This window comes from Macrosteles quadrilineatus, unplaced genomic scaffold, assembly GCF_028750875.1.
Source record: "Macrosteles quadrilineatus isolate MER2022 unplaced genomic scaffold, UCM_ALF_1.0 Scaffold_18__1_contigs__length_3160703, whole genome shotgun sequence".
NCBI lineage: Eukaryota > Metazoa > Arthropoda > Insecta > Hemiptera > Cicadellidae > Macrosteles > Macrosteles quadrilineatus.
Window position 1 is genome coordinate 1209890 of NW_026542611.1, and position 12233 is coordinate 1222122.

The following is a 12233-nucleotide window of genomic DNA, read 5'->3' on the forward strand; positions in this document are numbered from 1 at the left end:
GTGTATAAGGATGATATTACTTCATATAAGGTGAAGGTTGTCAGTAACAGTTTTACTGCGTACATCACGCACATTTTTTTATCACTCGTCGGTTTTATTCCCATTATCTCTGCTCTCCCCTTCTCTCTCCAGTCTCAAGTTTTTTACCTATCAAATTTATTTTATTAGATTATAGTTTTATAATTATTTAATAGTTTTAACACTTAAATACTTTATTACAGCAAAGGTTTATTTACCGCAACATATGGTATAAATTCAGAGTAAAATGGTGATAAATTTCGTTAAAATTTGATTAATACAAGGATCGTAAATGTACTGAGTTTTACGACGTCTGTCCACTGGAGGACGAAAGTAACCTAAATCTGCCAGAAGTCGGCCAATCCGGGAGAAGTTCGCGGGGGAAGGAGCTGGGTGACGACCCAGTTCTGGAACCAGAGGATGATCGGAAGTTAGGGGTAGAAACGTGCAATGCACTCATACGTGTTATAGGTTATGGAACGTCTTCCTAGTCGAAGACATCGTTGCCCGGGCGAGTACAGAAGTAGTGTTTGTGGCTAGGGTAAAGCCAGGTAAAATGAGAAATGTGAGTAATAAGATTTGTAATACTTGTGGTAGGATTGTTGATGTTGAGGTCGTGATACCTACGTTGTTGTACATAGAGGATATTTGCGGTTGTGGAAATAATGTTGTCGTAGTGAGGTCCATAAGATGATAAAAAGTCGTACGTCCAGTGTTGTATAATAAATTTAAATGATTATGATGTTATTTTGTTTCGTAAATTGCCGGTCGCGAGGGCCGAAGGGGTTAATGATTTGAAAAATGGGTTAAATAGTTATGAAATAGATGTTTCAGAAGTAAACCCTAAGTACAGTTGTGTAGCTAGTGTAAGTAATGCCTACCATTCAGTAAATGAACAGGAAAATTGCGTAGAGTTTAAAGATATTATTTGCAGTGATGTATGGGGAGAAATAAAAGAGGAAAGTGATAATTCTGACGCTTCCGAGAAATGGGATAAAATGTTTGCCATGGAAGGCAAAGTAGATATTGATCGTTTAATTGATTTAAAGTTGGAACATTTAATCTCAGAGGATAGAAAGGTTATGAGGCCAGTACCCCCAGAAGAATCCCCAGATAGATCCTTTGAGTTGTTTAGAGTCTTTAACCTCCCTGTTTACGATCAGAAGTTAAGGGCATATGTAAGTTTCCATAGTCTGTCCCCATATCTAGCTATTACACCGGATCGACAGCGGTATGCCACTCTGAGCGAGGAACAACTCCAGCGCTGTACCCAGGGTCAGCAGGCACTGTGTCAACCACTATTCCCAGTGTACCTACGTGTAGAATCCAGCTGTGAAGCTCAACTGCTAGCCGAGCGAGGAACGACGATCCCAGGAGTCTGTCAGAGACGAGTGCCTCATGGACCAGTGGACACTGTGTCTCACCAGCAATAACATTGACTTTCGAATGCAGAAATGAAGTGAGGCAAACAACGAATAGAATCAACGGGGCTGGAATATTACAAAATTCGTCTCATTGTCACATTTTCAACAGCAACTATTCGCTTCTTCCATATAGCACCGGTTTTATGAAATTCTAAAATTTCCGAGAATCCATAGTTCTGCCAGAATTGGAGACGCTCTTGAACATCAAAGAGCAGGCGCTGGTGCAGTCGTATGTCATCCAAACACGCAATACTACAGAGCTGAAGCCGATCGATGAGGTCGTCAGATCTTTAAGTACTTTTGGGTCCACTTATTCCCACCTAACTTCAGTATTGGAACACATCCGGATACAGCAGAGAGACCTGAAGGCGGCGCAAACGGTAGCCTGGGGAGCTGGCACAGTAATTATTTTGTGCGTCATCGCTTGTTTGACCTGCTACTGTCGAAAGCCATTGGGAAAGGTTGTTCAGCTATTTTGGGTGATCAGCCACTGTCAAGGAGCCCAGACGGGGCCACCATCATCGACTGTGGACAGCGAGGGGCCTAGCCCGACTCCAACTATGTACCGGAGAGCAATCATGCCAAGTGCAGGGGTCCAATGAAGCAGCCACGCTAGAATCAACATCACATCCACCCTCGACCGTTCACAAGCAGGAGAAGTTCACCGGGCGGAGTCCTCAGCTCGAGAAGAAACCAATTTGTAACCCTCAGAAGTATCGCCAAATCAGTGAATTCGTGTGAATGTGCAAGCGTGGTGAGTGAAGGGGCAATATGTGTGTTATTTTGTGTTCATTATGGTATTGTAGTATTTAGTAATCTATTATGTTATATCCGCAGCAACATGGTAAGCACTAAGATCAGTGCTAAACGCGATAGTGTTGACGCGGGTGCGGTACATACGTGTGGTATGTACGCGTACCGGATTCGCTGTAAGTGTACATATAGCATGTGCATTTACCGAATTGCAGTTAATAAATATGAGGTAATGCTGCGGTGTTATGAGAAATGTATTGATGTTGGCAATAATTAATTGTCAATTGATGATGACGGCGGGTCTCTAAGCATGTGTCTTTCCGAATCTATTGAAATTCAGTGTAATCAAAATTCAAAGGCGTTAAGAGCCACCCCAGTGACCGGACAGGTCTTAAAAGATTGCCTGTTCGTTTTGGGTAACAGCACCCTGCCAATTGAGGCTCAAGCGGTCCCTTAGTCAAGTTATACCATCCTCAGGGTTATTTGTCTTCCTTGTCTACCTAGGGTTGTAAGCAGTATTAATGTAACTGGTTGTATGTTCCTTAAGTATTTAAGTTCGAAGGTTGTATTGTTTAGAATTTAAGTTTGAGAGTGCTACCTTAGATGTTTTAGTATGTGTTTTTAATGCGTAGAGTTAGGTTCACGCAATGGGCAAATGGTGTGTATAAATTAATTATTGAATGTTAAATGTGTAATGAAGTGAATGGGAAAATTAGAAAGTGTTAAAGTAGGCAAATGTCTGTATGAATGGATTATGGAGTGTAAATGCGTAACGTTAGGATGTTCCCTTAACTGTGGATATACCCTTTGTTAAAATATAACAAAATTAAGAATTGTATATAGAAAATGTATATAAACTTCATGTTTCAAGTTCAATTTTATACATTAAGAATAAAAATAATTATAAAAAAAGCGAGGCTATCCAAATGAGTGTTTAACAGAATCCAATGGAGAGACAACAGATATTAAACAAAAATCTAAACAACTGAAGAAAGACTACACGGATCAAAAAAGCAAGACTCTTGTGCTAGAGGAGAGGATCTGTATCTTGGAACGGTTCAACACAAGAAATAACATCATAATAAGAGGGATTCCAATGACTCCAGATTAAAACGTATACGATATCATAGAACAGGTGGCGGCTGCAATTAGAATACCGTTTCAAAGAAGCCAACTGATGGCTGCACACAGGATCTCTACTTCTCATCGATTACATTCATCGGACATACTCGTCAGATTTCTCAGATTCCAGACTAGAAACAAGTGGCTCGTGGGTTTCAAAATGGTCGGAAAGAACCTAACTGCGGACCAGATAAACAAGGACTTTGATTGCCAGCGTGTGCACATCGGAGGGCACAGAACACCTGAAAACGAGCTGTTCCTCAAATCGTTGAAGGAAAAATGCCTGGCCGCGGGCTTCGCCGATGTGTGGCAGTCGGATGATGGTAAGGTGTTCGCGATGAAAACCCGGTTCAGCCCTTTTGTAAGGATCAAGGACACCAGGGACATCGATGCACTCAAATCGAGGTGGAAGTGAGTTGAAATTAAGTAGTATTTTTGTAAGTAAACAGTAACTCTGATTTTATTTTAACAGAATGTGCATTCACGTGTTATTTATTCTTACTTTTTTAATTTCACATTTACTTTTGTGACCCCCCCCCCCCGCCCCAAAAACATATGATTAAATGCTTCTATATAACATGACAATGAGCTTTGTATGTCAGGGGTAGCAGTATGTTTTGTAAATAGGTCTGTTAATGTATTTTCCAATATTTTCAAGAATGTATAAAAGGTGTAAATAAATTTTGTTAGTCAAGTAGTGCGCATAGAATGGCATATGATATTGTTTTGTATTGTAAATAGGTCTGTTAATGTAATTTCCAATATTTTCAAGAATTTATAATTGGTATGAATAAACTTTGTTAGTCAATTAGTGCACATAGTATGGCATATAATGTTATTATCAAAACATAAAAAATTAACGAATTGTATCCATAAGTTAGGTGTTGATTTGTATTAATTGTGTTTTTCTGTCTGTCTCTGTACTGAAAAAATAAAAAGGAAATCAGTAAGATCATTCTTTAACCATTGCTGTATACGAATCGAAGCTCACGAATCTTAAAAAAAAAAACTTATGAGAATTATTTTACTATTCAACTTTTTGAGGAAAGGTTGGGGAAATAACAATGGTTAAAGAATGATCTTACTGATTTCCTATAATCAATGACAAAATCTCAGAGTAAATAAACTAACCTCATAAATCTATAGAATATTTTTTATTCAACCAGCTGTTAGTTATAACTAATTATATTTCACTAAACAAACTAAATATTTTAAAGACTGCTCAAAAAAATAAATTAAAACATCTATTATTTTACTATGTATATTTAAATAAACTTTCATTCCCTTATCGATTACATAAACCTATCAATGGTTGAGTTGATCACCCCTGTATATTGATCTGTTATGTACATCTTTAATATTTCCATAATCCTTCAGTCGAACCATTTAAAGTCATCAGGAATTATAACTGTTATTAGTTTTTTTAAATAACACCGGTAATACTTAGCAATTGCTGGAATTTGAGCAACAGAGACATTTTGTTAAAACTAAATGTCATCATTTGTTATCTCACATAAACTACAGTTTTTTCCTTTACAAAAAGTAAGAATTGCTGCTATTAGTTACTCGCTACTGACATTTGTTGTGTAACAGCTTTTACTTGCCACAGCAATAAATTAAAGGGAGGGGGGCCAGTTGCCGTGTAGAAAGTGCCAAAGCACCTTTAAAACCTCCTATATAAGCACATTTCTTTTAGATTGATTTCAGTCACAATTTCAGCTCAACGAACACATTTCATTGTCTACATTTCTCGATTAATGACGAGAGAAGAAGCCGTGGAGGAGTACATGCTTTTGGATAGCATTTTTGACTTCCAGGCATTGACAACAGACCCTCCTAATAAAGGTTAGTAAAATAATAAAATGTAGTCAATTAACCATGTAGAAAAAACACATTAACTAATTTTTATAATCATATACTAAATAATTTGTTACAAAGGTCTGGAGAACATTTTGTGTTATAATCAAATTAGGTCTAATCATCGGCTGATTTTTTTAACTCTTTTGCAACTGATTAGGGTTTAAATAATTGAAATGTACTTGCATTAGAGCTAGACTTCGTTTATGATATTAAGACTAACACAAAAAAAAAGCCACTTGGAAATTTTTTTTTTAATTACGTAGTAGTTAGTTAAACTGGTACCATACGCTTGATATAATACAGGGTGTTTGTGAACTCTCTGAAAAGTTGCTTAGATCAATACAAGAATATTTTACATTATAAACATAGGTCGCCGGAACCTCTTTTTCTAGCTGTACGTCTGTATGTGATTTTGTGTATATTTACAATATCGACCCCCTCTAGCCCCCCCCCCCTTCCGACTAAGATGCCTTAAATATGGAGCATTCAAGCCATTTCCATCAGTTTGTTCCATCAGTCAGTTTGATCAGTGCGTGAGTTTTCATTCCTTTTAATTTAAAATTTTTAGTTTCATTTCATTTAATTTAATTTCATTTATTTTAACAGTAAACACCATTTATATTATTATTATTATTATTTAAATCAGTTAAATTTAATCTTTTTAAAATGGCGTCAACATCATCAACGAGAACAGCTGCAGCTAACTACGAGAACGATGATGGTCCTTTTCCCAACACCACCGGTGCGAAGAAACTACTATGCGGTATATGCTGGAAGCCTATTTTAATAAGATGTATATTGGCGTGTGGAAACGAATTTTGTTTAAGGTGTGTCCCAAAATGGAGAAAACGCACGTGGACCTGCTGCCTCGTATGCCAGAGGCCATTAATGGTCTTTTGAACCAGGTAGTTTGTATTTATATGTTAAATTAGAAATCTATCTTTCATTCTAACAGTCTTTCATTACTTGAGGTTATAGTTTAACATTTTGCATTTTCCATTACCGAAGAACAATAAAAACTAAATTTTATATGCACTTGCCTTTGGTACATGAATATTAGGAGTTATAAATAGTAGGGTTGAGTATGTTTCTGTTTGTTTTAGTAGTAAGAGTGTTAATGTTTTTGTTTGTTCACATAGTATATAATGATATATGATATATTTTATAATCGATGCTTAGTGAGCAATGCTTTTTAGAAACAAGTTCACATGTTTAATTTAATTCAACCCATAATATTAACCAGATGTTGTAAATTATTGTTTGTCTTTACTTTGTTTGATTTTTATCATTTAAAAGTAAGTAAAAGCTTTGAGTTTTTCATTTGTTTTATTATTTGAAAATGTGTTTTTATCTAATTAGTAAGTTAATAGTTTGTGATAGGTAAATTTATTGGAATATAATCTCATTTTACTCTTTTTTCATGTCAGATTTCAAAAAGCACCATTTAAACATTCATCAAAACAGGACGAAGGACGGGTCCTCTGCTAGTCTTTGTATATATTTGTTAGTGTGTATTATAAAAACAACTGTATTCAAAACAACTAACTATTTGTCTTCTTACCGAAACATCTTATATATGTTTGTATTTGTGTATTAAATTATTTCCTTGAAGTATGTAATTTCGTATTTTATGTTGAATTAACTGTTTTCTGATTTTGTATATAACAAACTGTAAATTCCTTTTACTGATTGTAAATAGTTCTGCATTACTAACTACAAGCCTTTTTGTACTAATTGTTAATTTAAACACTGCAGTTGCAAGTGTAATTTTAATATTTTGTTGTACCAATACACCAGAATGTTAATTAATATATAGGATTAAATTTTAAACGCATTTTATAACATACTTGTCTCTTGTTACGTTGGTTTAGTTTTTAATTTCTTATTTTATACTTAGTGTTTATCTGATTTTTACATAACAAATTGTAATTTATTTTCATTTTGCATTTGCAGGTAAATAGGACACCACCAGAACAGTTCTATCAATTAAACATTATTTTAAACATGCAGTTTCTTTTTTTACCTTACACCAGACTGTCATTTAATTAATGCAGGCCTATCATTATTTTTATACTACGTCTCTTGTTTAAATTATCTGAATGAATACACTATGAATGTACATTCAGCTGTTAAATTACGATTCACATTTTAAACTGAAATTGTTGTATGGATAATATTGTTGTACTATTGAATGGATGGACTCCTGTGTAAACATACCTTGAAATCATATTAAGTGAGACTAATTGGTCAATGTTTATAATCTATGAAAGCTAAAGCGACAATAGGCGGACGGTGGCCCACCTTCTGCAGTAGCCTATCTATACAAACTATAATGTATATATAACACTATAATATCTAGAACTAATATGATGGTCAACTTATACAGTACATAATCCACCGTTTTGGTATCTTGAACTTTTTGAGGTGACACATATGTCGTCAAATCGTAGTTAAAATTGTTTAAAAACTGTTAAAACTTAGATAGAAACTCTGAAAGTTTTTCTGATAGCAGATGGCTATTCTGTATATATTAAAAGGTTCAGTTTTTATTTTTACTTATCTTAATTATCAGGAACATATTAAGTGGATTTATACTGGGTTCATATATAAAAATTATCATAATCATCTTTCAATTTAAAACTAAACACAATGTTGTTTGGAATGATAAATTTAAAATTTAAGATATTTTATTGGTGAATTAAATACAGTCACAGAATTGCTAGTAGAACTCATACTAATATCTATAGAGAAAGCACATGTGATATTTCACTCATTGGTAATAGCAAACGAGTTGTTAAAAAGAAGATGGACAAATTTCAAACCGAGTTTTATAACTTTATTCATAATGGTAACAAATATATGACACCGTTCCAGGACGTTTCAACTGCACTGTATAAAAGCACAATATACAAAATAAAAGATTGTTTTAAACTTCTTTATAACACTACACATATTTATTAAAAATACTAATGTAATTGATACCAAGTTATAAGCCTATGCAAAACTAATTAAAAATTGCTTCATATTATACACATATCAACATATGTCATTATATGAATTCATTATATCAACATATGATATCAACATTATGTAATATTTGTTTAGTACAATTCTTTAAACCAAGACATAGTGTAGGCTAGTTGAACATTTATCTGTGAGCTGGCGAGCTGCTATTTTTTGGTAGAGTTGATTATTTAATGGTGTTTAAATTATTAAAAACAGTGAAACTTAGTTTCCAGTGTTTTCCTTTTTCATATTAGATAAAACATTATAAGATCTGTCCGGAAGAGTACACAACAGAGAACAGAAAACCATGCTTGCTGTACAGAAAAGCGGAAATAACAGAGATTAAAACGTTTTAAAAGTGACGTAAATACGTTTTTTTTGTTATCGAGACAAAAAAAAATATTTATAAACAATATAAAAATAAACATCTTTCAAGTAGAGTATTATAGTGTATTATGAAGAGGTTAATTAGCTCGGACTAGGTCACCATACTCTCCTGCCTTACACGAGCTTCTTGTGTAACGCAGTACTGCACAAAATTGCACAATCATTACCCCACTTAGAAACTTCAATGTCACATTTAACTCTATAACCTTGTCTTTGTTGTCGCTTCCTCTTGGCAGTTCATAAGACCAGTTTTCTGTGTATAGGTATGGCTGTTAATAAATAAACACCGTAGCCAGGAATTGCATTGTTTAACTGCATACTACATTTGTGTCGTAGTACATCAATCTAGACTGTGTTGCATTCCTTATGTCATGTCTTGTGCGTGACTATCATTTTTAATGAATGGTTTTGACAAGCCAAAAAATGTATACAATTAAACATTTTCCGTTGAATTATACATATTTCTAAAAGTTTTAGGAAAGTTAGTAGACAAACAGACTAACGCTGAGATCTTTTATAGGGGTTAAACATATTAAAAGCTATTATGAAATATAATTAAAAACTTACAGTAAACAATCAGTCCATGAATCAATTAGACCTAAATCCAATAATCTTAACCATAAAAGATAACTCATCCTCTGGTTGTATAACCAAACAATAACGTACAAAACATGAAATTAACTCTAAAATAATAGAAACAAAATTTCGTCGACACTTGCCACCAGTTTCAATGGAAACTAGAGACGAAAAATGAGCTTCAAGATTCACAATGGGATGACAATAATTCTTTGATTTTATATTCAATGTGGTTCAGAGATTCTCTAAACTCCTGCCTTTTCGATTTTATCAGATAGTTTGTAACGCCTGGGGTGAATTCGATTTGAGTGCTATAACGCAAAAGGATAAGTTCTGAAAGCCGTTTGATTGTGTCAAGCAGTAATATATCCTGAGTAAAGTTGTCGGCCAATGTACTTATGATTGATCGATAAATATATTTTAACTCATAACTGTCAGTCCACGTCTTTCTTTTCATCAAACATGTCGGGGGTAGTCCACTTGGTCCACAATTCATATGAGTTTCAAAACTACAGGAAGAAACTGGCATAGCTTGTAGATAATCAATTTGATTTCCTTCAATAGTAGATGAATGGAAAGTGCTTAAACAGTTTTCATCACACAATCCTTTGGAAACTTTCTTTTTTATGGTAAGATATCTTAACCACTCGATAAGAACCCATTTGGGGTACGACAAACGCACCGGAGATATGACATTGTCCTTCAGTTGTTGAAATTGGCATATTCTTTGTTTTAACAACTCGTTTGCTATTACCAATGTGTGAAATATCACATGTGTTTTTTTCTTTAAAGATATTAAAATGAGTTTTTCTAGAAACTCAGTGATTGTATTCAATTCACCAATCAAATTGACTAAGCCTTCAAATTCATTTTGCCAAATAACACTGTGTTTAGTTTTAAATTTTAACATGTTCATCATTATTTTTTACACACAAACATAGTGTAAATACACTTATTGTGTTCCTAATAACTGAGATAAGTAAAAATAAAAATTCAACTCTTTAATATAGAATTGCTATTATACTGGTACAGTCTACATAGCACCAACGGTTTTTTTTATATATTTCAGTACGCCGTCAATACAAGATAGAAAATCTGTGTCACACTTACGTCTTCAGATAGTTGGCTAGGCACTAGGCAGGCGCACAACTTAATGCCTCAAGATTGATATACTATTAAACAAAAACTTCGCTCTTGTAGCCACGCTTGATAACAAGTACAATTTTCACATGTAGCTCACCCAATCGTATTAAAAGTATATTTACATTGTAATGATCCTGTTGTTTCCATGAAAATAAGTACATTTTCATAAATATTTTCATCAAACTATTCTCATAATCATAAAACTTTAGAATCTTGGGAGCAGAATTTGTACCTCTTATTAGTATTTACAGCTGACTTCAATTAATATTTTTTACTTCCGAATGTGAACAACTAAAGTGGGAGTTAAGTGGCAGGTTTAACTGAAGCCGTCACACTCATCTTGAGTGTAAGATCACGGGGTGTTCCATCGTGGGGTTGTTGCGTCGATATATATCGATGGGTTGTTGCGTCGATATATATCGATGGGTTGTTGCGTCGATATATATCGATGGGTTGTTGCGTCGATATATATCGATGGGTTGTTGCGTCGATATATATCGATGGGTTGTTGCGTCGATATATATCGATGGGTTGTTGCGTCGATATATATCGATGGGTTGTTGCGTCGATATATATCGATGGGTTGTTGCGTCGATATATATCGATGGGTTGTTGTGGGGTGTCAACAATCGCGCTTCACCCATCATACTGTACACATCATTTCTCAATATTTTTAAGCATCAAAACTATTCATCATCCCGAGTAATTATTTTATCATCTCTTTTTATCTCCGTTGTGTTATTAGGGCCTACTCTCCCTTAATTAGAGTAGTGGTGGCAGCGATTACTCCTGTAGACCCTTGGACTTTTCTCGTGACCGGTACGGGCGGGATAGTTCGGACATTATCGTCTCAGGAGACTGATTTTTTATCTGTGTCGACCCGCTCGTTTGAAGATAGAAGATAGAAGAAAGAAGCGAGAAGATAGAAGACGTTCGCCGCTACATGATAGTTGGAATCTACCAACAGCGAGACGAGGCAGGGGTCCAATGATCACGGGGCGTTTTGGCAACATCGTCACCATCCAACATCGTCACCATCCTGGTCGCCGTTGCCGTGGTCACTAAGTAAGAACTTTGGTGAGCTTGAATGATTTTTTATAAGCGATAAGAATTGTAGGAAATGCTTTCTGTAGAATAATAATTGTGTGTCTGTTTCGTATAAGCAAGGCGTATTACTGTTAGATTAAGGTTAAAGGGCATATGTATGAAATTTGAATCTTATATTACTGTACTTATAAAACAAGATGTCTAGTGAAGTGGTAGGAACTGACACATATAGGCAGGAAATGGAGGCAGGAAATTCTCCTGACGGCACAGAGGATGAGGCACACGACGAGGTGCCGAACAGTCTCGAACACAGTGATGGGGAGTCAGATACAAGCAGTATCGTACGTTTAGGGCTGTTGTTGATTCGGATGAAGAATCCCCTATGGGCCCCGAGGACAGTGATGGGGAGTCAGATACAAGCAGTATGCGTACGTTTAGGGCTGTTGTTGATTCGGATGAAGAATCCCCTATGGGCCCCGAGGACAGTGATGGGGAGTCAGATACAAGCAGTATACGTACGTTTAGGGCTGTTGTTGATTCGGATGAAGAATCCCCTATGGGCCCCGAGGACAGTGATGGGGAGTCAGATACAAGCAGTATGCGTACGTTTAGGGCTGTTGTTGCGGAATTCCTCGAGTATAGGGATGATTCGGATGAAGAATCCCCTATGTTTCAAATGTTCCAATAGTTTCAATGTTCCATGATACCAGTGACTAACGCAATAACGCCAATAACGTTCAACATATGAGTTTTTCAATATATTATATTACTTGTCCGCATGAAAATATTTGTTACGTAAATTAAGAATGAGTGATGTCTTCCGAAAACAACTGAATTAATCTCAAAATATCCATAGGCTTATGGGTTTTATTAGTTGTTCAACCTCTTGAACAAATC